Consider the following 27,854-nt stretch of genomic DNA (forward strand, 5'->3'; position numbering starts at 1 on the left):
CACTAGAACTTTTCCTTTTAGAAAGCACAGCAGAGCAGCAATAATGTTTGAAAAATACAGATACTCACAGTACTTAGTACAAGTCATGCGGTACAAGTCTAAAGCAGAGACGTCATTAGAATAAAGCTGTTGTCATCATGCATTGAAAGGCTTAGGCAGCTGTCGTACGGACGAGGTTTAATATTCCTTCATTTCCCATGCAAGCCTATTTCACACGCACACAACATCCCCACTCTGATCAGTTACATTTAAAAGTACCTGGAGAGCTTTTTCGTGCAGAGCTTGTGTTACTCATTGTACATATGGTGTGAAGTTCACAGATGAGAAATGTGAGTGCCTAAAATAAATACTACATGAACCCTGCGATGTGTGAGGTCCCTTGGGAGTTCAGCAAATGAAATGCCTATCAGTCTCCGCCATAGCAGACGCTCCCTACAATTGGCAGCTTCATGCTTCATTATGCATGTATCAGATATATAGGTATGGCCCCAGGCAAACTCCCTGGTTTAATGGCGACATGCATGCTGGGGAAAGGCAAATGTCTTTTGGCCATTAAAGTAAAAGATGAGGGAAAGTGGGGTATGGAGTTGATTAATCAAAAATATGAGGGGTTTATTTTGTGCCATGTACCCTGGAGTTTCCTCTTCAAGAGTTATTTCTAGTATTATGTGTACTGCACTTTTTGTATGAGGTGGAGTTGACAATGTTTAAAGATGCAATTATTCTTGCCCATTCAGCTGAGACATACACACTAAAACAATAAGCAGTCAGGTTTGTTTCCTTTGGAAAAAATAATTTAAAAAGTGCCGCTGTCTTTTATTGTCCATGGAACAGACTTTATGTTTACAGCACAGGGTCAGCAGGGAGACTTGCTGAAGTTTTGCAAAAACTGTTAAACATCATTAAAACATACCATGCTGCCTTAAATGAATAAACATAATTGCAGAGTCCTAGTTACAGTGGGAAGAGATTCATGGATACTCCCTGTACTGGGAAAAATGAAAAAAGAACCACAATACTTTGTATCACATACATGCAGTTCTAATTAAGAAAGATAATAACAGCAAAGCCATCCTGATCCACAGTACAATGTTAAGAGGGGGAAAAATCATTAGTGATAATCTCTTGTAAGACAACAAATGCTTAAAATGTTTATGGGAACTGCATTTCATTGTGCTCTGAGAAAACTCTTATCCTGAGGGATCAAGCAGAGAAAAGTACCACTGAGCATTGGTCTGTCTTCATGAAAACCCTCCTTTCATCTCACAGAATCCCCATTCTGAGATTTCAATCAAGATATGTACCATCATTTAAACTTTAAAATATCATTATAAAGTCTTTTTTTCTATAATGCCAGGAACAAACATGTCAGTTTTTCTTAGAGGTCACTTTTTTTCCTTTGGTAACATGCTGCAGAAGGACAATATAAAATTGTTTTTGAATCTACAGCAGGTACCAAAATAAAGCAAAGGAACTGTATAAAGCTGAGACATTTAAGAAGTTAAGCCATCAACAGTTGTAAAAAAAAACAAAACAAAACAAAACCCACTAATGTCTCTCAATGCTCTTTCTGTGTGTTCAGACAAGTTATGGTTAGGAATGTAAAACTCGAATTTAAAGAAAGTGCATCTGGTAGAGATTAAAAAGGATAAAGGGAAAAAATCAGTTTGATGTATACTTCAAAATGTGCTCATAATGTAGTTTGTTCTATTAATTGAAAAGAGGGTAACACTATTCTTTTATGTCTAGTTTTTAATCCTATGCTTTTAAAGTATCTTTTATTTGTTCCTATTTGAGGTGAATTGCCCCACTTCAAGCTTTAAATCTAGTTTGAGGATTTTGACTTTACAGTGGCTTCCTTTGAATAATCTTCTGAAGTCATATTTTATCTTCCATTTTACCAGTCAATAGGTTGTAGTGAATATGAGATGTTCTGCAGTGTGATGTATCTCAAGGGCCTTCAGGAAAATTAAGAACATATGTTCAATACTGAAGCTAATGTTTCGTTGTGTTGAGGACAAAAGAGGGGTTTCGGTTCCAGATCTGCTGACCTATAAGCATAAATATAAAAAATGACATGTCAAATTTAGTCATGCAGATACAAAGAATCCTATCCCATCTCCCCAATTCAAACCTCCTCCTCCACCACCACCACATATTCTTAACAACATCTTTTCAGTCATTTTTGGAGTTTGATGGGCAGTCTAGAAAGTGTACTTTAGTATCTAATTATCTTGGGGCCTGATTTTGCAATGGGAATAGTAAGCTACCTTGTCTGCTACATGCAAGGTGGCAGGGCCATAGAAAGATAGAAGAACCTGAACTTATCTACCTTTACAATGCACTTCGAAGAAGATCAGAGCCACAAAACGGTAAACTCGCATGGTAGGAACCTTACAAAAACAAAAGCCTTTTATAACAGAGATCTGTCAAATGTTTGCAGCAAACCCTGTAACTGCCTGAACCACACCTGGATTAGAGTTTCATTTCAACTCAAGTGAATCTTGGCTCATTTATGGGTTTACATCAAAACTACGAGGAAATTCTAACCATGTGTTCCCACTCTCTGCTGTAGCCACCTGTTGGCTCTGATCTTATTCTGTAAACTCTTCAGGGCAGGGACCATCTTTTGTTCTATGTTTGGACAGTGCCTAGCTCATTCAGGCTCTGATCCGTGACTGAGGTGTCCAGGTGCTTGTGCAATACAAATAAATAATAAGAATAACAATTGATAATGGTATAGAGGCAAAACAAGGTCACATTCAGTGGTTTCAGTTGAGTTTCATTTGTAGGTACAAAATGCCAAGCAAACCTCATGGTGTAAACCCACACATCCTGGGCCCGATTCTCATTTACAGTAGGCCTTTTAAAGTGGGCATAAGTTACGTAATTTACTGTCAAAATGAGATAAAGAGGCCACAGCAAAAATGAGAAACAGGTCCACGGAAACCAAAGCAGCTTTGCACATCTCTGTTTCACAGCCTGTTTTATTAACCTTGTTCTTATTTTAGCAGGTGAGTATGTCTGTTTTTAACCCATCTCCTTCAGCATCTTTTAGCTCATAAACCATCATATTTTAACAGCACAGAAACAGAAGACAAAATTCACTCCTGGTGTAAATGGGCACATCTGCCATTGGGCCACAAAGGGTTATATATCTGCTTAGGCTAGGTTGAATATGGTCCAATAGCTTTTGTCTTTGCAAATAATCATCAAAAATCACTTTCAATTAGGGCTGTCAAGTGATTAAAAAAATTAACCGTGATTAAAAAAAATTAATCACGATTAATTGTGCTGTTAAACAATAATAGAATACTATTTAATAAATATTTTTGGATGTTTTCCACAGTTTCAAATATATTAATTTCAATTACAATGCAGAATACAAAGTATATGGTGCTCACTTAATATCTATTTTTATTATAAATATTTGAACTGAAAAAATAAAAGAAACATTATTTTTCAATTCACTTAATACAAGTACTGTAGTTCAATCTCTTTATCATGAAAGTGGAACTTACAAATTGTAGCATTATGTACAAAAAATAACTGAATTCAAAAATAAAACAATGTAAAACTTTAGAGTCTACAAGTCCACTCAGTCCTACTTTTGTTCAGCTAATCGCTCAGACAAACAAGTTTGCTTACATTTGCAGGAAATAATGCTGCCCGCTTCTTGTTTACAAAGTCACCTGAAAGTGAGAACAGGAGTTCGCATGGCACTGTTGTAGCCAGCGTTGCAAGATATTTACGTATCAGATGTGCTAAAGATTTATATGTCCCTTCATGGTTCAACCACCATTCCAGAGGACATGCGGCCATGCTAATGATGGGTTCTGCTCGATAACAATCCAAAACTGTGTAGGCCGACGCATGTTCATTTTCATCATCAGCGTCAGATGCCACCAGCAAAAGGTTGATTTTCTTTTTTGGTGGTTCCGGATCTGTAGGTTCCACATTGGAGTGTTACTCTTTTAAGACTTCTGAAAGCATACTCCACACCCCGTCCAATCAGATTTTGGAAAGCACTTCAGATTCTTAAATCTTGGGTCAAGTGCTGTAGCTATCTTTAGAAATCTCACATTGGTACCTTCTTTGCATTTTGTCAAATCTGCAGTGAAAGTGTTCTTAAAACGAACATGTGCTGGGTCATCATCTGAGACTGCTATAACATGAAATATATGGCAGAATGGGGCTAAAACACAGAGCAGGAGACATACAATTCTCACCCAAGGAGTTCAGTCACAAATTTAATTAGCACATTATTTTTTTAATGAGTGTGTCATAAATATAAAGGGAAGGGTAAACCCCTTTGAAATCCCTCCTGGCCAGGGGAAAGCTCCTCTCACCTGTAAAGGGTTAAGAAGCTAAAGGTAACCTCGCTGGCACCTGACCAAAATGACCAATGAGGAGACAAGATACTTTCAAAAGCTGGGAGGAGGGAGAGAAACAAAGGATCTGTGTCTGTCTGTAGTCGTTTTGGCCAGGGACAGAACAGGAATGGAGCCTTAGAACTTTTAGTAAGTAATCTAGCTAGGTATGCGTTAGATTATGATTTCTTTAAATGGCTGAGAAAAGAATTGTGCTGAATAGAATAACTATTTCTGTCTGTGTATCTTTTTTGTAACTTAAGGTTTTGCCTAGAGGGGTTCTCTATGTTTTTGAATCTAATTACCCTGTAAGATATCTACCATCCTGATTTTACAGGGGGGATTTCTTTATTTCTATTTACTTCTATTTTTTATTAAAAGTCTTCTTGTAAAACACTGAATGCTTTTTCATTGTTCTCAGATCCAAGGGTTTGGGTTTGTGGTCACCTATGCAAATTGGTGAGGCTTTTTATCCAACATTTCCCAGGAAAGGGGGGGGTGCAAGTGTTGGGAGGATTGTTCATTGTTCTTAAGATCCAAGGGTCTGGATCTGTAGTCACCTAGGCAAATTGGTGAGGCTTTTTACCAAACCTTGTCCAGGAAGTGGGGTGCAAGGTTTTGGGAAGTATTTTGGGGGGAAGGACGCGTCCAAACAGCTCTTCCCCAGTAACCAGTATTAGTTTGGTGGTGGTAGCGGCCAGTCCAAGGTGTAATATTTTGTACCTTGGGGAAGTTTTGACCTAAGCTGGTAAAGATAAGCTTAGGAGGTTTTTCATGCAGGTCCCCACATCTGTACCCTAGAGTTCAGAGTGGGGGAGGAACCGTGACATGGTGGCACAGTGGTGGGATTAACCTGAAATCATTTTGAGATCCAGTTGAGATTTTTTGAACTAGAAGTACAGATTTTAAAAAGGAAATTTTAAGAAGACCAGAAAGCAGCTTTGAAACTGAAAGCAGCTTGGTTTCTCTCTGCTTTGTGGCCAAGCAGAGACAAAAGGGGATTATCTTGTGAATTGCAGGTTTTCTTTGCCTGGAGGCAGGGTACTTAACTCCTGCAGGGAAATTCACAGTCTTCCAACCCAGAGGTTTTTTTTTTTCTTTTCTTCCTAAAAGTAAATAGGGGGTGTGTGCTCTACCCATTTGCCTGGAGACAAAAGTGGCAGGGTTTTTTTTTAGGATTTTGATTTTTTTTTGTTTTACAAGGAGCACAGGTTTGAAAAGAATTTTTTTTTTCTTTGGGCTGGGTAAGCAGGTTTCCAAGTAGTTGGAGGTTTTTTGCTTTAATTTGGGCCCAGAGCAGAGACAAGGGAATTGTCTTTTTCTGTAGGCTGACAATCACTATCAGAGAATAGGTATTCTATTCCAGCACAGCAAAATTTTACAGCCAAGTTTTGTTTGTTTATTTCTAAACCTCGGGTGTAAAGTTAGTTAAAAACAGAGAGGTTAGAATGGCCAAATCCTCGGCTCGACTACAGCTGGAATTAGCCAAATTTCAGGCTGAGGAAAAACAAAGGGAACATGAAAGACAGATAGAACTCATGCGGCTGAAGAAGGAGGTACAGGAGGCTGCCCACAAGAGGGAAATGGAGGCAAGGAAGCATGTGGAGGAGATGGCGAGGATAAAGGCCCAGCAGAATATACCAACAAACCCTAGCAATCCTTCTCCAGGTACCACTTCCCATCCCAGAAAGTTCCCCACCTACAAGGCAGGTGATGATACTGAGGCCTTCTTAGAAAACTTCGAAAGGGCCTGCCTTGGGTACAACATCTCTACTGACCAATACATGGTAGAGCTGAGGCCGCAGCTCAGTGGACCCTTAGCTGAGGTGGCAGCTGAAATGCCTAAAGAACATATGAACAAGTATGAACTGTTTAAATCCAAGGCGAGAGTCAGAATGGGGATAACACCCGAGCAGTCTCGTCGGAGGTTCCGAGCCCTAAGGTGGAAACCAGACATGTCATTTACCCGACATGCCTACCACATTGTGAAACATTGGGATGCCTGGATATCAGGAGCAAGTGTTGAATCTCCAGTAAATTTGCCCTTCCTAATGCAAATGGAACAATTCTTAGAGGGTGTTCCTGAGGAAATAGAAAGATACATCCTCGATGGGAAACCCAAAACTGTAATCGAGGCAGGAGAGATTGGAGCCAGATGGGTGGAGGTGGCAGAGAAGAAGAAAACTGGTCGCAGTTGGAGCGGAGACCAGAAGGGACCACCCCAGACCACACCCTATTACCGGGGGCCGCCCAAAGCCCCACCTACCTCCCAAAGAACCCTCCAGACCCCTTATCGTCCCACCACCCCGTTCTCCAGCAACCCTCCTCGCCCCAGTGACCCGTCAGCTGGACGATGTTTTAAGTGTAACGAGCTGGGGCATGTAAAGGCCAACTGCCCCAAGAACCCCAACAGATTACAGTTCATTGCACCGGAATCACACCAGAGGTCCACAGGCCCAGATACCTCCCAGATACCCTTGGAGCGGAGGGAAACTGTGAGTGTGGGCGGGAAGAAGGTCACCGCGTGGAGGGACACCGGAGCACAAGTGTCAGCTATCCATGCTTCCTTAGTGGACCCCAATTTAATCAACCCAGAGATCCAAGTGACGATTCAACCCTTCAAGTCCAACTCTTTCAATTTGCCTACAGCCAAGTTGCCTGTCCAGTACAAGGGCTGGTCAGGAATGTGGACTTTTGCAGTCTATGATGATTATCCCATCCCCATGCTGTTGGGGGAAGACTTGGCCAATCACGTGAAGCAGGCCAAGAGGGTGGGAACGGTCACCCGCAGCCAGGCTAAACAAGCCGTGGGGCCTAGCTCTGTTCCGGAAACTTCTATCAGGCCCGGTCAGAGGTGATGGACCCGGACCCCAGGCCAATGTCTGCAACAGCAGTAGTGGATCCAGTCCCGGAGACCCAGACGGAACCAGTCCCAGAACCGGAACCAGCCAAACAACCAACACCAGACCCCGTGCCAGCACTGAATCCAGTACTTGCAACCTCAACACCAGAGGGCCCCACCGAACCTGAACTGGCAGCAGCCGATAACCCTACACAAGAGGCTCAGCCGGAGCCTGAATCCCAACATAGTGCACCAGCGGAGAGCAGTTCACAGTCAACAGAAACAGCTCCATCCCCTATATCGCTTCCAGAGGGACCAAGGCTAGGTCCACAATCCAATGAGGAACTGATGTCTCCAGCATCAAGGGAACAGTTCCAGACCGAACAGGAAGCAGATGAAAGCCTCCAGAGAGCTTGGACGGCGGCACGGAGCAACCCACCGCCTCTCAGCTCTTCTAATCGATCCAGGTTTGTTGTAGAAAGAGGACTTTTATACAAGGAAACTCTTTCTGGGGGACACCAGGAAGACTGGCATCCTCAGAGACAGTTGGTAGTTCCAACTAAATACCGGGCCAAGCTCTTGAGCTTAGCCCACGATCACCCTAGTGGCCATGCTGGGGTGAACAGGACCAAAGACCGTTTGGGGGGGTCATTCCACTGGGAGGGAATGGGCAAGGATGTTTCTACCTATGTCCAGTCTTGTGAGGTGTGCCAAAGAGTGGGAAAACCCCAAGACCAGGTCAAAGCCCCTCTCCAGCCACTCCCCATCATTGAAGTTCCATTTCAGCGAGTAGCTGTGGATATTCTGGGTCCTTTTCCGAAAAAGACACCCAGAGGAAAGCAGTACATACTGACTTTCATGGATTTTGCCACCCGATGGCCGGAAGCAGTAGCTCTAAGCAACACCAGGGCTAAAAGTGTGTGCCAGGCACGAGCAGACATTTTTGCCAGGGTAGGTTGGCCCTCCGACATCCTCACAGATGCAGGGACTAATTTCCTGGCAGGAACTATGAAAAACCTTTGGGAAGCTCATGGGGTAAATCACTTGGTTGCCACTCCTTACCATCATCAAACAAATGGCATGGTGGAGAAGTTTAATGGAACTTTGGGGGCCATGATACGTAAATTCGTAAATGAGCACTCCAATGATTGGGACCTAGTATTGCAGCAGTTGCTCTTTGCCTACAGAGCTGTACCACATCCCAGTTTAGGGTTTTCCCCATTTGAACTTGTATATGGCCGTGAGGTTAAGGGGCCATTGCAGTTGGTGAAGCAGCAATGGGAGGGATTTACACCTTCTCCAGGAACTAACATTCTGGACTTTGTAACCAACCTACAAAACACCCTCCGAACCTCTTTAGCCCTTGCTAGAGAAAACTTACAGGATGCTCAAAAAGAGCAAAAAGCCTGGTATGATAAACATGCCAGAGAGCGTTCCTTCAAAGTAGGAGACCAGGTCATGGTCTTAAAGGCGCTCCAGGCCCATAAAATGGAAGCATCGTGGGAAGGGCCATTCGTGGTCCAGGAGCGCCTGGGAGCTGTTAATTATCTCATAGCATTCCCCACCTCCAACCGAAAGCCTAAGGTGTATCATATTAATTCTCTAAAGCCCTTTTATTCCAGAGAATTAAAGGTTTGTCAGTTTACAGCCCAGGGAGGAGACGACGCTGAGTGGCCTGAAGGTGTCTATTACGAAGGGAAATGTGCTGGTGGTGTGGAAGAGGTGAACCTCTCCATGACCCTTGGGCGTATGCAGCGACAGCAGATCCAGGAGCTGTGCACTAGCTACGCGCCAACGTTCTCAGCCACCCCAGGACTGACTGAACGGGCATACCACTCCATTGACACAGGTAATGCTCACCCAATTAGGGTCCACCCTTACCGGGTGTCTCCTCCAGCTAAAACTGCTATAGAACGGGAGATCCAGGATATGTTACAGATGGGTGTAATCCGCCCCTCTGAAAGTGCATGGGCATCTCCAGTGGTTCTAGTTCCCAAACCAGATGGGGAAATACGTTTTTGCGTGGACTACCGTAAGCTAAATGCTGTAACTCGCCCAGACAACTATCCAATGCCACGCACAGATGAACTATTAGAGAAACTGGGACGGGCCCAGTTCATCTCTACCTTGGACTTAACCAAGGGGTACTGGCAGGTACCGCTAGATGAATCTGCCAAGGAAAGGTCAGCCTTCATCACACATCTCGGGCTGTATGAATTTAATGTACTCCCTTTCGGGCTGCGAAATGCACCCGCCACTTTCCAAAGACTTGTAGATGGTCTCCTAGCGGGATTAGGAGAATATGCAGTCGCCTACCTTGACGATGTGGCCATATTTTCGGATTCCTGGGCAGACCACCTGGAACATCTACAAAAAGTCCTTGAGCGCATAAGGGAGGCAGGACTAACTGTTAAGGCTAAGAAGTGTCAAATAGGCCTAAACAGAGTGACTTACCTTGGACACCAGGTGGGTCAAGGAACTATCAGCCCCCTACAGGCCAAAGTGGATGCTATCCAAAAGTGGCCTGTCCCAAAGTCAAAGAAACAGGTTCAATCCTTCTTAGGCTTGGCCGGTTATTACAGACGATTTGTACCGCACTACAGCCAAATCGCTGCCCCACTGACAGACCTAACCAAAAAGAAACAGCCAAATGCTGTTCAGTGGACCGGAAAGTGTCAGAAGGCCTTTAACAAGCTTAAAGCGACACTCATGTCTGACCCTGTACTAAGGGCCCCAGACTTTGACAAACCGTTCCTAGTAACCACAGATGCATCCGAGCGTGGTGTGGGAGCAGTTTTAATGCAGAAAGGACCTGATCAAGAATTCCACCCTGTAGTGTTTCTCAGCAAAAAACTGTCTGAGAGGGAAAGCAACTGGTCAGTCACTGAAAAAGAATGTTATGCCATTGTCTACGCTCTGGAAAAGCTACGCCCATATGTTTGGGGACGGCGTTTCCACCTGCAAACCGACCATGCTGCACTAAAGTGGCTTCACACCGTCAAAGAAACTAACAAAAAACTTCTTCGGTGGAGTTTAGCTCTCCAAGATTTTGATTTCGACATCCAACACATCTCAGGAGCTTCTAACAAAGTGGCTGATGCACTCTCCCGTGAAAGTTTCCCAGAATCAACTGGTTAAAATCGTCCTTGAGATGTGGAAAATATTGTTAGTCTTTATGTACTTGGTAGTATATTTAGAGATGCATGTGTCTTATTAATTCTGTTTTCCTAGAGCTCCAGGAAGAAATCCCAGCCAGTGTTTCACCCTAGCTGAGATTTGGGGGGCGTGTCATAAATATAAAGGGAAGGGTAAACCCCTTTGAAATCCCTCCTGGCCAGGGGAAAGCTCCTCTCACCTGTAAAGGGTTAAGAAGCTAAAGGTAACCTCGCTGGCACCTGACCAAAATGACCAATGAGGAGACAAGATACTTTCAAAAGCTGGGAGGAGGGAGAGAAACAAAGGGTCTGTGTCTGTCTGTAGTCGTTTTGGCCAGGGACAGAACAGGAATGGAGCCTTAGAACTTTTAGTAAGTAATCTAGCTAGGTATGCGTTAGATTATGATTTCTTTAAATGGCTGAGAAAAGAATTGTGCTGAATAGAATAACTATTTCTGTCTGTGTATCTTTTTTGTAACTTAAGGTTTTGCCTAGAGGGGTTCTCTATGTTTTTGAATCTAATTACCCTGTAAGATATCTACCATCCTGATTTTACAGGGGGGATTTCTTTATTTCTATTTACTTCTATTTTTTATTAAAAGTCTTCTTGTAAAACACTGAATGCTTTTTCATTGTTCTCAGATCCAAGGGTTTGGGTCTGTGGTCACCTATGCAAATTGGTGAGGCTTTTTATCCAACATTTCCCAGGAAAGGGGGGGGTGCAAGTGTTGGGAGGATTGTTCATTGTTCTTAAGATCCAAGGGTCTGGATCTGTAGTCACCTAGGCAAATTGGTGAGGCTTTTTACCAAACCTTGTCCAGGAAGTGGGGTGCAAGGTTTTGGGAAGTATTTTGGGGGGAAGGACGCGTCCAAACAGCTCTTCCCCAGTAACCAGTATTAGTTTGGTGGTGGTAGCGGCCAGTCCAAGGTGTAATATTTTGTACCTTGGGGAAGTTTTGACCTAAGCTGGTAAAGATAAGCTTAGGAGGTTTTTCATGCAGGTCCCCACATCTGTACCCTAGAGTTCAGAGTGGGGGAGGAACCGTGACAGAGTGTCATCAGCATGGACGTATGTCCTCTGGAATGTGGCCAAAGCCTGAAGGGGCATATGAGAGTTTAGCATATCTGGGACGTAAATACCTTGCAATATCGGCTACAAAAGTGCCATGCAAACTCCAGTTCTCACTTTCAGATCACATTTTGAATAAGAAGTGGGTAGCATTATCTCTCATAAATGTAAACAAACTTGTTTCTCTGAGCGATTGGTTGAACAAGAAGTAGGACAGAGTGGACTTGTAGGTTTTACATTGTTTTGTTTTTGAGTACAGTTGTGTAACAAAAAAAATCTACATTTGCAAGTCGCACTTTCATGATAAAGAGATTGCACTACAGTACTTGTATGAGGTGAACTGAAAAATACCATGTCTTTTGTTTATCTTTTTACAGCGCAAATATTTGTAATAAAAAATAATATAAAGTGAGCACTGTACACTTTGTATTCTGTGATGTAATTGAAATCTATATCTTTGAAAACGTACAAAAACATCCAACATATTTAAAAGATTTCATTTGGTATTCTATTGTTTAACAGTGCAATTAAAACTGCGATTAATCGCGATTAATTTTTTAAATCATAATTTTTTTAAGTTAATCGCGTGAGTTAACTGCAATTAAGCGACAGCCTTACTTTCCATATACATTACACTCAAATAAGCAGAAAGAACTGTTGGCATTTCCAAGCAGTGTTTTCTACCCAGGGTTTGTCCAACCTCTCAGAACTCTCAGTCAAAGGCACTGTGTAAAAGGAACTCTCCCTCTACCAGCGAAGCAAGGTGCGGCTCTCGAGGAGCCATCAGCACTATGAGTCAAACCAGTAAGCTCTGGATGATTTGTGCTGCAGCAAAGTGCTGTGGTCCCAACCTTAGCTGGCCCAGGAGTGAAAACCCAAATTTTGGGTCCAGACCTCAACCTCCCAGCATAGGCAGGGCTGGCATGTTTTAACCACAGGTCTGAGGGAAACATGTTCAGTGCTGAAAGGCGATTAGACAAGACTGGAAGGCAAACTGGGTTTTGTTTCTGCTTTGCAGAGCCAGCGCTAGGCATGAACAGACTAAACAATTGCTTAGGGGCCCAAGCAGCTCAAGGGGGCCCCCATTTGCATTTTATTATGTGTTTTGTGTGGGGAGAGCATTTCTGCTTAGGGCCCCCAATGGACTAGCACCATCTCTGCTACTTTGCATTCCCTCTCCTATATTATCCCTCTCTCCCCCTTCTTAACCCTCTACTACCCTGCTATCCCAGAAAAGCAGCTCACTGCTTGCAGTGCACATGTTTCGCCTCAGGTTACTCTATTTATAGCACTCCCCGCCAGGGGCACTGGAACAGGGAGGGTCAGGGGGCCATGGCCCTATCATTGTTACTGGCTGTAAGGGTGCGCGACAGGGGGTATGGGGTGGAGAGGAGTCAGTGGGGGGCAGGATCTTGGGGGGAAGAGGTGGTGTGGAAGCAGAGGTCTGAGGGGAAGAGGCAGTGTGAGGGCAGGGCCTTGGGTGGCCTGGGCAGTGTGGGGGGCAGGACCTCAGGCACAGGGAGGCGGGGACATAGTTCAGGCACCAGTGGCCCTCCCACTTTTAGGGTAGCTTCTGCTGCTCCTGCACCACACTCTGAATGACACAATGACTACAGTTGGGAACAGAGAGAAGGGACAGTTGTACATGACAACCAAATCACACACCTATTTCCCACCCTGGTTTTCATGGGTGGTGGGTATCATAGCTGGGGGAGGCTGAGCCTCCCCAAATAGCCAGGCATAGCCCCACCCACACTCTGCCCCCAGTTCCCTCCTGCTTCTGGCTCTGCGACTCTTCTCCTGTGCCATGGACCTGGCTAGGGCTGGCACTGGGGCTGCACCACCTGCATGGTGCTCTGGGGCTGGAGCCACACTGCCTGCCCTCCCAGCCCTCCAGGGTTGGGGAGGCTGGAGCCATGCTACACTCTCTCCCAGTGCTCTTGGGCTGGAGAGTCTGGGGCTGCACTGCCACCCTCCCAGTGCTCCGGGGCTGAGTGGGTCAAGAGGTGCTCCAGGGCTGGGGGGCAGTAGCCTGGGGCAGGGGTTGGCAGCCATGGTGGAGGGCTCTGGTAGCGGGGGCGGGGGGGGGGGGGGGAGAGAGGCGCAGAAGGGTGGAAGGGGCGTGCCTGGGGGCTAATCTCCCCAAGCCAGCGGTTCACGTGCTGCCCATGCTGGTATTTGAGGCTTATTACCCTCACTGGTCATGTGCTTCAAACAGAGCAGGCAGCACTGATGACTGATATGGCTGTCAGGATCTGGAGAGACAGCTGGCAGTTATCCCTCTGATTCTACAGCCCTCTGTTTTAACTTACTGTTGCTTATTTCCTTGCCTCCGCTTGCCTCTTCCTCCATCTATTTTTCTCTCTCGCATATGTCCCTGCTGCCCTTCATATCTGCACCGCCCTCTCAGTCCCTTCTATCACCCCACCCGCCACTGCTTCTGCCCTCTGCTGCTCCCCAGCGCATTGTGAAGTCTGCACAGTGGGGTTCCAAGCAACATTTGTTAAGGGCTGGTAAGTGTCCCTTTGCTTTGGAGCCAGCAGCATGCCCAGAATGGAGGAGAAGAGCAGAATCCTGGTGCTCAGAGTGCCATTGGCTTGGGGCAAAGTGACATCGACTATGTTTATTTTCTTCCCCTTTGAAGTCCCGGTGTGCAGATATCACAGAGAGGGGGAGAAGTGGCATGGAGATGAAGGGAGCTGTCCAGGCCTGTGCAAGATATAAAAGGAAATGAGTGAGAAAAAAAGGTCCCTAATGTGGGACCCTCCTACTTCAGGCTGGAGGCTTCATGCTGTGATAGTAACATATTGTGAGGCTAGACCACTAGGCCAGCTGAAAGTCCAAGTGTTTTCTGTACTCAAAGCTGTACTCAGAGCTGCACAACCGGGTTGTGCAATTCTGGACTACCTCACTCCCTGCGCAATAGATTATGCCAATAAAGCTGCATTTGGGACAATTAAATTTCATTAAAGCTAATGTTAAAATTATATAATACACAGGTTAAGGATATAATACACAGATTAAGGATATCTGGGTATAGTCCTTAAAATTATCCAAAAGTACAAAGGCTGGTTTAAAAGTTGTACAATACACATGGTACATAATCAGCAATAACCCAAATTTAGATTAATACATCTAATGATATTAGATATTAGTATCCAAATATTCAGGTATATTACTCATGAAAAGTTATACAGAGAGTTGGTTTGGAAAGCAAATATGGCAATGAGTAGATTATCCCTCAGTATTTGAGAAATTAGGATAGTTTTTCCTTAGAAAACACAGTCCATCAGGGAAGTATTTCAGTTCCTTTCCCAATTTTGCTTCTCATTGGTACTCCAGCTCATCACTCCTGGTATTGCCAATGTTTGGTGATGTGTTATAGGGAGATGTCCCTTGACCACCTGATGGTGTCCAACACTTTTAGTTCCCGCGTCAGCTGAGCATAGCACTGACTGATTCTGCATTCCCGTAACACTCGCTCGTTACTGGGGTCCCATGCACCTAGCACTCCGATGATCAGCATGTGTTTGAACCTCATAATGCCTAGCTCTCAAGTTGTCAGCCAGACTGGCGTATTTCTCCAGATTTCAAGATCGAGCATCGTGGAAGGCTGGGATCCTGTTTTCAAAGGGAACTGTGACGTCCACCATGATGATCTTCTTCCGTTCCTCGTTGGTGATGACGATGTCTGGTCGCTGTTGGCTGTTGGTTCCGGGGATGGCGGAGTTCACAGCAATGGATGGCAGGATGGCTTTGACTAGGTGATCTTGGATGGCGTTGTGTCACAGCTGCCAGGCACTGGAATGGGGCTTGCAGCTACACAAGATGTGCGGTAGAGTCTCGTTGGCATAGTCACACTTCCTGCATAGTTTGTCCCGATTCCCATGGAGGACAGCTCCTTTCAGTGGGATGCAGTTAAGCTGGGCCCTGTGGATACCTCCAGTCAGCAAATCTGGTGAAGCTTCCCTTGGAGAGGAAATGGTTGCTGGCGTCCCACTTGCACGTCACCTCGAAGGCCTTGCCCTGCTCTGGCTTCCATTTCAAGTTTTTCACATACTGTCAGCAGATGGCATCCTTCAGGGACCTCTCCAGCATAGTTCTAGCTTTTGGAGTGAGGCTTGTGTGCTCTGTATTCTTCATCTGTGGCACCAGGACTCCCAGCTCCTGGCATTCCTTGCACCACATGCAATGGCAGCCGATACGCTTCTCCAGTCGTTGCATAGCATTGCAGGCATGAGTCCAGAGTGAAGCAAAGTCTCCCCGCTCCTCTTCCAAATTCTCCTTTCAGTGAGCCACTCAGGTAGGTGGCAACATCTTGGTTGGAGAGGGTCCTGGCGATTTGCTTCCTGATGATGTCCTGCATAGCACTTGCTGCGATGTTCCTCACCATGGTGTCCGGGCATGTCAGAAGGTGGAAGGAGTGAGTGATCACCACAACATTGCACAGATCACACATTTGAGGGACATTGGCGCTGTCCTGCCTGTATGAGATGTACACCAGTTCATGGCTGGCCCTATGGGGAAAAAACATCCACTTCTTCACTAGTTGCCTAATGGTGTTGTCCGCCTTGTTAAGAGGTACCTTCGCCACAGTAGATCCCCTCAGGACAAATGAAATATGGGGGATAAGGAAGGTGCTCAAGGCATTGATCTTCTGCTATGGTGCCAGTAGGGAGGAGTCAATCCTGGCCACATCTCATAGGATCTCTGCAATGGCATCCTCAGGTGTCTGCTGGACATGGAAACCTTCCACTGCTAAGAGAAAGGTAAATTCATTTTTGCTACCTCCTTCCTGTGTAGTCCAGGTAACCCAATTTATCATTTAATCTAGGTAGCAGAGCTAGAAGTCAGTCCTGGAACCCTTTGGACATAAAAACAAAGCCCCATCACTGAAATCAACAACATACACATGCGTATATTCTGCCTGCTGTGTGACCATGGTGATCATGGGTCTACAGTCTACTGTTTATGGATTGCATCACCTATTTTGTACTGAATCAGAAGCAGTTAAAATGTAGTAGTGTGAGAGACTTCTGGGTAGCAGCCATGCTCTCGTTTTCATGTTCTCTGTTCTCTCTCTGCTTTCACAACAGGTAGGAATCTTTATTTATTTAAAAAAACAAGCATTTCAATTGGAATTAAAACGAACTAATAGAAACCTTTTTCTTGGTCCTAAATTTTGCAATAGCATGATTTGGGGCCAGATTTTATTTAATTCTGTCTTTTTAAATGTCTTACTTAAACATATTGCAAAATCAATCATAAGACTGAAATACAGTTTAAAAAATCCACCATAAAACTAATCTGAAATGTCCCTCCAAATGAGTAACACAGGTCAGACCTGGCCAAAAAGAAAGAGAGGGAAAAATAAAAAAAAATAAACAACAACCCCACCACAAATTATAATAACCTTTGTTAGTCTTAACCTGCATCTTTGCTGATAACATGTCCTAGATATATAACTTTATAAGCCCAGTAAATATCGTCTGCATAAGTTAATATAAATAAAAGCCAACACTCTGCAGAGATCTACATTCCTAGGGGAGGAAAAATGCATATAGTTGACATATATATGGTATTATTAGAGCATCTTCTCTTTGCTTGTAGAAGCAGCAGCAGTTGTCATTACAATACAGTTTAAAATGTCCCCTTACAATGAATTAGTTTCCGCCTTCTTTTCAGACAGCGTATCAAAATATTTTAAATGTTAGCGTAAATCTTGCTTGAGTTACACTGACATATGTTCCAAAACACAAGCACAATAAGACATGTTCTCAACAAAGTGCAATGCTGCTAGACGGTAAGTGCAAGGTATAATTGGTGAGATTAACAGAAAACAGAGTAAAAATTGCACCCTTTGTAATGAGGTGTTGTTCTACTGTATGAATGACAAGGGTCTACCGAGGCAGCTGACACCAGCAAAAATGTCAAACCTCTGCCGAAAGAAAGTCAGCACAGAATACTGCTTGTGCTACTCATTTACGAGCCTTGTTAAACCTCTCTCTGAAATGACACATACACTTTCTGTAACAAGACACTTTCTGCAGCAGACGATAAACCTCCGCCTCTAGAACATAGCATGAACAGAGCTACAGAATTAGCGAAACAGCCTAAAATGGTTTTCAGAGAAACCTGTACTATCATGAAATGTACAAGTTTACTTTCACAAAGCTGCTAAGAGAGAGGTGTGGGGAAATGTGCTTCAAGGTTTTTAGCCAGCTTTTGTCTTTTTTCCATGATGTGACAACATTGTAACTGAACTTACTGTGAGTGTCAAGACCAAAGTAATATGCACTGATTTTTGGGAACTCAAGCAATAAGTAACATGGGATTTTTCAAGATACTTAGGATGATGTTGTTCATGAAATGTTAAGGGTGGCATTATCCACGCCACAGGAATTCCTCTGACACAGGAAAGTCTTGATATAGTGTTTGACACTTCAGTACTGCACTGATGGGGACTATATAAATGCCTAAGATGGATGGATGGTAGGCAGATTGATTGATAGATTCTGTACGTTTACATTCTTCTATTGGGGTATGTTTTACTTTTCTATGTAGAAGTGATTCAGTCCCAAGGACCTCATGTGGTACAGGGTGACCAATGAAGATATTATCTCGAATTAGATCCTTTGAGTTCTAATGGAGATGCATTGCTAGGGTCTCTCCCAGAGCCTTTCCTCTGGGTGGGATGGGTGTTCCACATTATAGGTGGGAAGAGGAATTAAGTTAACGCTACCCACTGAAATCCCATAAAAGAGTGAGTGGAGTTATTACTCTGTAGAAAGCAGCTATTACCTCCAGCCCTGCCCAGTGCATCCCCTTCCCACACTGCAAAGCCCCACAGGTGCTTCTGCTGCATCGAGGGAAGGGTGGAATGATGCCAAAAATGGTAATATTCCTTCCTTCTATACCTTGTCAGCCCACCCAGGTCCACTGGATTTTCATCCCTTTCCACATAGGGAGTTGGTTATTAACCTGAAAAACAAAAACAAAACAAAACTTAGTGTAAGACAGAACAAATGTGTGGGAACGTGATTTACTAGTGAGAAATAGGGACAGGGAATCAGGACTACTGAGTTCTACTGTTAACTTTGTCACAGGCTCATTTGAGCTAGTTACTAAGGGCTAGATTCACAGAAGGACTTAGGCACCTAACTGCCACTTTAGGCACCTAAATCCCAGAATCAGGCCCCCCTGGGATTCACAAAATTCCTACTCAGCAGCCTCTGTACCTTGAAAGTGCCTAAACTCGCTCAGCACCTAAATTTTTGCAGTACAATTTCCATTTTTTGTCTATGATTCTGCCCCATGCATGCACAGTATAGTCCCACACCATGCATCCAGATGCCTAAGCCCCAGAGTGATCCAGGAACCGGGGAAAGATAGTCATTCCTCTGCATAGCTTGCCTGTGGGGCCCAATCTTGTAAATATGCTCAGAGTTCACCTACTGGATCAGGCCTCTATAGGCCACAAAAGAGACAGGGGAAAGGAGGAGGAATTCCCTGCTAACTTTTAGCCCAACAATGAGGGTAATCACCTGGGACTAGGGAAATGCATGGTTCAAGTGTAGTCCACCTGAAGGGGAAAAAATGGGATTTGAACAGGGACCTGCCACCTCTCAGGTGACAGCCCAAGCCTCTAGGCTATTCACTGAGATATGCTGATGTGGGGTTCCCTCAGTCTTTCCTGTTGAAGATGTTCTACAGAGGATAACGAATAAAAAGTCACTGGGTGAAAGAGAGAACGAGCGACTGAGTACACCAGCCTGTGAATGATGTTGAAGGCTGGTGGGTAGTGCGCTCAAAAAGGAGGCCCACATCCAGTGCCCCAGCTCCAATGACATTTTAAAAATTATTTATCCTCAGGGGAACAGCTTCAACAGGAGAGACTCAGGGAGCCCCATATCAGAATATCCCACAGCCCAGTTGCTAGGGCACTTACTTTAGGGGTGGCTGCTCCCATGTCAAAGCCCTTCTCCCCCACAAGTGGACAGGAGATGTGAAGAAGGCATCTCCCACATTCCAGCTCAATACCTTATCCAGAGTGGGCTAAAAGTTATGGGGAAAGTCATCCTCCTCCTCTGTCTCATCCCTCCACATTGTCTTGCAAAAACAGCATAAGTGCCTAATGCCAGAGGGTTTGCAGCTGAGAATTCCAAGAAGAGGGAGGCACCTCCGTGCAGCCTGGACTTCAGCTCCTAGCAGTTAGAGAGGGTTGGGGCTTAGAACATAGCCAATGGGAGATGCCAAAGAGAAGGGTAACTTAGGCAGGGTACTGCCTAGGCATGCTGGCTTTTGTGAACCCCAAAAGCCAGCATGTATAGGGCGCCTAGGCACCTAACCCAGGCTTTGTGAATCCCACTGATTTTCTAGTCCCCTAAGAGTTAGGTGTAGTGATGCTCAGCATCAGGGCCATCTCTAGACATTTTGGTGCTCTATGTCCCAGGCCTCTGTGGGGGGCAGGGGGGAACCAACCCCCAGCATGAGCCAGTGTAGCAGAGCGGCTTGGGGCCAGGTCGCTCCACTTCCTGCCACCCGGTGATTGTAGGGTGGGCCTGACCCCGCACTCACGGGGCGGCAGGAAGTGGAGAGACCCGGCCCCAGCCCACTCCACTCTGCTCGCCTGGCTCCCAGCCTTGCGGGGCAGGGAGGAACCACCCCCCAGCACTCACCAGCGGTGTGGAGTGGGCTCGGGCCAGGTCGCTCCACTTCCCACCACCCGGTGAGTGCAGGGCACACCTGATCTCTGCTGCAGCCCCCAGGACGTAGCTCAGTGGAAGGGGTGGAGTGGGGGCAGGGCTGGGGCGGAGCAGGGGTGGGAAGAGGAGGGGCAGGGCGCAGCAGGTGCGGGGGCTTTGGGGAAGAGGTGGGCCGGGGTGGAGCAGGGGCGGGGGCAGCTTTCCTGGCCGGCTCAGCCAGCCGGGGGATTGGGCTGGCCACTGGAGCAGCACGCAGCTGTGTAGGGTACGAGGAAATTTGGGACAATTTGGTGCTCCATATTCCCTGGTGCCCTATGCAGCTGCATAGTTTGCGTACAGGTAAGGACGGCCCTGCTCAGCATCACCACACCTTAACCATCATATGCCTTAGCATATGTCAGTGGTTCTCAACTAGGGGTATGTCTACCCTTGGGTGTATGCAGAAGTCTTCCAGTGGGTACATCAACTCATCTAGATATTTGCCTAGTTTTACAACAGGCTACATAAAAAGCACAAATAAATTCAGTAGAAACTAAAATTTCATACTGACAATGGCTTGTTTATACTGCTCTATATAGTATACACTTAAATGTAAGTACAGTATTTATATTTCAATTGATTTATTTTATAATTATTTGATAAAAATGAGAAAGCAAGCAATTTTTCAGTAATAGCGTGCTGTGACACTTCTGTATTTTTATGTCTGATTTTGTAAGCAGGTAGTTTTTAAGTGAGGTATAATTTGGGGTATGCAAGACAAATCAGACTCCTGAAAGGGGTACGGTAGTCTGGAAAGGTTGAGAACCACTGGTTTAGTCTCATATCATTAGCAGGTAAAATAGCTACTTCCAGGATTATTACAGAAGGTTAAGTCTACGTATATTTCTGTGTTCCATATACATTACAGTTTTTTTTTATAGCTGGTTAAATGCTGAAAACAAAAATTGTGAATCTTTTCAACCAGGTTCACCAGTAATCTCCAGCTACTGTGTATCCCTCTAACACTGAGAAGCAGCCATAAACCTGATATACCTGGTTGATTAAGGGGGGTTTATGGTTGCCTTACATCACCTGAATGACACAAAGCAGCCAGAGTCTACCAGTGAACCCAGTCTTTTGCTAATATTAGGATCTCAGCTCAATTCTACCACAGTCAAGTCCTTTATTATTTGCAGCCAGTCTGCTTGACTCAGTGGAATAGCTTAAATATATGCATTTGACCCATTAGTGTCTTGAGTGACCAAGTTTGCAAATACCATGGAATACTTTGCAAATAATCCTCATACTGTTATTTCTTCACATTCTATGTTGGATTACAGAAAAAAATTCCCATTGTACAAGGACTGATTTGTGAATGCATTGGAAAGCCAAACCAAATTTCATATTCAGTAAATACTATTCAACTAACTTTAGTTTCTGTATAGCTCATATTTTGATATTCTATGTTCATAAGCTTCTAGACAGATCTAAAGCCAGAATTACTGTTGATCTTTACCGAAGGTCTCCTGACACTGAAATTGATGTGTACTCGTATATATTTTGAATGGCACCGAAGAGGGTACTTATGTTGCTCTAATAAGTATTGTCTTCAGGACTCCAAAGGCTTAGGGTAGGATCAGTTCTTGCATTTAAGTATCAATGTTAATGCTGCTAATACTGATCCTATTAAACTTCACATAAAACTTCTTTACTGGTTTAGGCACTTAAAAGATACAAATCTGTTCAGTATTGAAGCTGCACTGCAGAATGTCCAGGATACCAGCAACATTCAGATGGCTCACAGAAAGTAATAAATTTGCCCTTGCTGTCTCTACCTTTCCAGTAAAATACTGTACGTTATTATGATTTATAAAAGAGGAATTTTTAAAACATGGGTTTGCCAGGACTAAAACTCTGCAAGTACAGATATCTATAGAAATGTGGAAATATCTACTCCAGCTAGTTAACAAAAACTTACTTTAGACACCATTAAGCTCTCTGAAATGGCAGTCATATCAGAAACCAAGGTTATAAATGAGAAATATAAATTCCACTATACTCTGCATAAAACTCACTCCTTCTGTGGATGAAAGGCTATAATTCCCCAAAGCTCCTATGGCAGGCATCAATGGATGATGCAGTCCACATTTCATTAGGATTGCCATGTTGACTGAAGCTTTACCGTTTTGGTTATATTTTACAGCACCCAGAAACAGTGAAAGGTCTAAATGAGTGAGTTTATACAGACTAGCAAGGCCAGACCTTGTTCCCCCACTCCACCAGCACAAAGCAGGTGAAAAGCTAGCAGAAGTAAGATGTCAGGGATTTCCCACAGTGTAGAGGAATCCCCTGGTGGGATAGAGGCAATTTAGCCCTCAGGATCAGGGAGTGGGGCAGAAAGGTTGCACACAGCCACATTTGCTTCTGCATCCACAGGAAGAAGAGCTTGACACAAGATGGGATTCTGGACCTGAGTCACTGTTGCCCTGCACCTTGTGTGGTCACTTACACCAGTGCAAAGTAGAAGTGAAATGCTATCAAATCAAAGTAGTATTTCACGTCCATGATACACTCATTTTGCACTGGTAAAAATCACTAGTGAAGATTAAAGGCCTATAACAAATCAGGCCTATGTCCCTGGTCCCTCATTGCTGGATTATCTTTTGGAATTTAACAGGATATATGGAAGCCAACGACCCTACAAAATTCAATGATATCATAGAATCTCAGGGTTGGAAGGGACCTCAAGAGGTCATCTAGTTCAACCCCATGCTCAAAACAGGACCAATCCCCCATTTTTGCCCCAGATCCCTAAATGCCCCCCTCAACGATTGAATTTACAACCCTGGGTTTAGCAGGCCAATACTCAAACCACTAAGTTATCCCTTCCCCCATGTTTAGGATATCCACCAACAAATCAAGAATACAAGTCTGACTGAGAAAGTGCCAGCAGCATGGGGATTATAATCTGAAACTCCAGGCAACAAGAAAATATGAAGGAAATAACTGGCTGAACTGGAAGTTTCAGATTCTTGGTTTTTTTCTGCATATTTTTTAATATAGTTAAATATTCCTTTCTGAATATTATCCCAAACACAAAGGTTATAATAAAATGTTTGGAAAGCTGAAATACAAAGGTTCAGAATCTGGTAACTTTACACACAGTCAGTAGTAGCTTACTCCATGCATGGGCCCACTGATGTCAATGGGACAACTCTTAATGGCACTAACTTAATGTGAGTACGGCTGGCCAAGTCTGGCCCACACGTTACCTTGCAAACTATTTGCTAGTATAGTTCAGCTGTGCAGTTTTAGATTAAATCATGTAAAGACATCACTATACATGACTCCACTAAAATATCTCAGGCCTTTGTCAGAAGTTTTGAAGAAAATCAAACCAGGCTAGTGTAAAACCAAGAGAGAGGGAAAGTCTCATAAGTCCAAAACTATAAGGTATTTTCAAAACATTACCATTAAGCTATGTACTTGCGAAACAGCATTTGCATGGTTATTTCAGTGCGAAAAGTTATGCAAAAAAAAGGTTAGCATAAATAAGGTACCTCCAGGCAGCATACTTTGTATGCCTAAATGAATATCATGCTAAAAATGAGCTGATGCACAAGAGAGGCAGCAAGAAATTTACAGTTGCCAATTTGTACAGAGCTATCAATTTTAGACATCCAAATTGTCACTGAGTCCATTTTTCAAACAGCGTTTCATTTTTTGTCCCTTAACATGTTGCAGAAATATAAAATAATTTGCCTTTAAAAATACACATCCTTCTATATTTTCTGTTTGCGATTGTACTGCACTTGCATTTGTATTGATGAAAGCTGAAGCAATTAGGTGTAAAGGGTCCTTAAGGTGGGGGTAAATTACATTACATCCACTTTTAAAGCTCCTTTACACTGCCGGGGCAATCTACAAGGGCTTTAGAATAAATCAGAATCCGGAGCTCTTTCTGCCTACTGGTTTTGTGCTGGCACTTGTGATTCCAGTTCTTCACTGGTATTGAATGCCTGCGAGTCTTCTAGTTAATAGGTCTGATTCCTCACTGTCCTGCACTTTCATATTCACACCTGTGCAAAAGGAGTGCAAATGTTAGTAATTTAGACTATCCCACTCATTTCCACTGGTGGTTCACTTTGTACTCTATAGGCCTGATGCATATCTACACTAAAGAAGTCTCTTTACACCACCCTAACAGTGTTAAAGAGCATTAAAGTGGACATAAATTATGTAACACCTACTTTAAGGCCTCTTAACATTGCCAGAGCAGTGCAAAGATAGCTGTGTAACCTATTGATTTTATTTATTTAGGGCACATCTACACTGGCAATATTACAGAGCCAGAAGTTAAGAGCACTGCTCAGAGAGTGCTGAAGGGAAACCGCTGTTGAGTGTTCACACTGTCAGCTGCCTACACAATAGCATGTTCACACTCACGGCACTTGCAGTGGTATTTGGAGCAGTGCACTCTGAGCAGCTATCCCACAGAGCAGCTCTTTCTCGTCTGCTGCTAAGACTTGTGGGAAGGTGGAGAGGATCGCGGGGCATCCTGGGTCCTGTCCCAATGCCCCGTTATGCATTGCTTCGCATCCCAGCCATCCCTGTGCTGTCATCCACATGTGGTACCATCTTTCAATGGTTTGTGTACTGTGCACTCTGCCTCTTCGGGCTGCAGGAATGGATCCTGAACTGTTGACCAGTATGCTGATCACTCTGACCAACATGTCACAAGTGGCAGTGAAGTTATTCCTAAACTGCAAAGGCAAGAGGAGTGCAACATTGATCTTGCCATGTGTAGTAGCTATGACACGAGATTGATTGTGGCATTCATGGAGGTGCCAACCATAGTGGAATGCTGCTTTTAGGCTCGGGAAACAAGCACTGAGTGGTGGGATCACATCGTCATGCATGTCTGGGATTATGAGCAGTGGCTGCAGAACTTTTGGCTGAGGAAAGCCACACTCAGTGGACTGTGTAATGAGCAAGGACACAAGAATGAGAGCTGCCCTGTTGTTGGAGAAGCACATGGTGATTCTGTGGAAGCTAGCTACTCCAAACTGCTACCAATAGGTCGCTAACCAACTCAGAATGTGAAAATTGACCGTTGGACTCATGTTGATGGAAGTGTGCAGGGCCATTAATCTCATCCTGCACCAAAAGACCGTGACTCTGGGCAACGTGCGTGACATTGTGGATGGCTTTGCACAAATGGTCTTCCCTACCTGCGGAGGGGCAATAGATTGCATGCATATTCCAAGTCTGACACCAGACCACCTAGCCACCAAGTTCATTAATCGCAAGGGGTATTTCTCAATGGTTCTCCAGGCACTTGTGGATCACCGTGGGCATTTCATGGACATTAACGCAGGCTGGTATGGGAAGGTGTATGATGCATGCATCTTGCAGAACATTGGCCTGTTCAGGAAGCTGCAATCAGGGATTTTCTTCCCGGACCAGAAGATCACCATAGGGGAAGTCAAAATGCCCATTATGATCCTGGGAAACCCTGTCAACCCCTTAATGCCATGGCTTATGAAGCCATACACGGGGCAACTTGACAGCAACAAGGAGCGGTTCAACAACAGGCTGAGCAAGTTCAGAATGACTGTTGAGTGTGCTTTTGACCATTTAAAAGCCGGCTGGTGCTGCTTCTATGGGAAGCTGAACCTGGCCGATGACCATATTCCTATGCTTATAGATGAATGTTGTACACTCCATAATATTTGTGAAGGGAAGGGTGAAAGCTTCACTCAGGGCTGGACCGGAGAGGCTCAGTGCCTGGAGGCTGAGTTTGAACAGCCAGAGACCAGGGCTCTTAAAGGGGCCTAGCGCGGGGCCATAAGGATCAGGGATGCCTTGAGGCAGCAATTTGAAGCTGAAAGCCACTAATATTTGTTCCTATGTTCAGGAGTGCAGTACTTGTAATGCAAGGAGGTGATTGGTGCAGATGATGCAATATGTGGGTTTAACATAATCGTATGTTGCTTTGCAGGGCTCTTTTTGCTTTCAATTAATAGAATAAAGATGTCTTTTTAATAAAAGAATTGTGTTGGTTTGAAAGCAAGCAACAGGAGGAGAGAGTCAACCAAAAAAAAAATAACATCAGCAGGGAGGAGAGGGGGGAAGAGAAGGTCCCAGGAGGAGGATGGCTAAAGATTTGTGTATGTCCAGGGATCACATCCAACCTTCTTCTTTGGAGTACAATTCAGCAGGTTTTGTACTTCAGCCAGGCCAAACTGCAGAGGGATGGGGTTGAGTGCAGTGGGAGTCCACAGTGCTGGACTGTGAAGGGGGAGGAGTGGAATGCCATGGGTATAGACTGGAGCCAGGAGGTTGATAAGAGTGTGTTGGCGGTGTCGGGGGGGGGGGGGGGCGCATGGGAAAGAGTTTTGTGACACAGCTGCAAGGGAGGGCGGGCCCAGAGCTGCTCGGTTTGAAGAGCTAGTATCGCCTGGAGCATGTCTGCTTGGCGCTCCATAACCTTTAAGAGCCACTCCGTGGCTTCATTCTGGTGTGCTGCATTCTCCTTTCAGTCCCTCTTCTCACTGTCCTGCCACTCCTTCAATTCCTGTTTCTCAGTGGCAAAGTGCATCATAACATCACGCAGAAAGTCCTCTTCGTTCTTCTTGGCCGCTGTCTAATTCTGTGCAGCCATTCAGCTGCCGATAACAAAGAGGGAGGCTGGGCTCCCAAGGCCATCTCTGTGAAATTTAAATGCAACATTTTATAGAAGCAGTATTGTTTGCAACACAGACAACACTGATTCAGTGCTTTAAAACACAGCCAGTACTCACACACCTGTCACTAACTGGCTGACCCCAGGCAAGCACACATAAGCCACAAGAGCCCCCAAAATGGTGAGTAGCCGTAGGGGCAGGGTAAATCACCCTTCCCGGACCCTGCTGTACACTGGGCACGTGGATCTTGGGGACAGCCAGCGTTGTAAGGGGGGAGCTGATAATCATTCCCGTCCCCACACTTTCCACAGGATGTGATCATTATGGAAGATATCTCACTGCTGAGGGTGAGCAGGGAATCAAGGGAGGATCTTTTCTGAGCCTGTGGCTTCTGCCCTGGCCCCCATGCAGCTTGCTTATGTACAGCTATGGTCCCGGTCCCCCATGATGGCACAGTGGCGCGGGAAAGTTACCGTTAATGGAGCAAGAAACAAAGCTGCTCTGTCGAAGAACTTGTGGCAGCGGATTGCCCGGTATCTCTACGAGCGTTTCCTGGAGCTCTCTGAAGGAGATTGCCGTGAAGTGAGGGAGTCAATCAAAAGTCTGTTCTGCCGCTCAGACTAAGTATGTGGTGGGAGACAAGCCTGCTTTCTGCAACCCTCCTGCCCCCAACAACTCACTTCAGTGATTCCCAAAATCAGATCCATTTACCAGGGGCCTCCTCTCCTGTTTGCGCTTCGCCAATCTCTGACAGCTGTGACTGGCTAGCCTCCTCCAGGGTAGAAAAGAGCTCCTGATTGCATGCATCTTTGGCCTCTGAGTCATCCTCTGCCTCTAGATCCCCCTCCACATCCTCATCCAAAATTTCCTCCTCCTGGCTCAGTCCACTCTCGACTGGCACACGAGCCAGAGAAGTCTCCACAGTGGTCTTTGCAGCGGAAGTGGGGTTACCACCGAGTATTGTGTCCAGCTCTTTGTAGAACCAGCAACTCGTGGGCGCAGCACCAGAGCAGTGGTTTGCCTCCCGTGCCTTGTGGTAGGCGTTCCG

Source organism: Lepidochelys kempii, chromosome 3, assembly GCF_965140265.1.
Source record: "Lepidochelys kempii isolate rLepKem1 chromosome 3, rLepKem1.hap2, whole genome shotgun sequence".
NCBI classification, from domain to species: Eukaryota; Metazoa; Chordata; order Testudines; family Cheloniidae; genus Lepidochelys; species Lepidochelys kempii.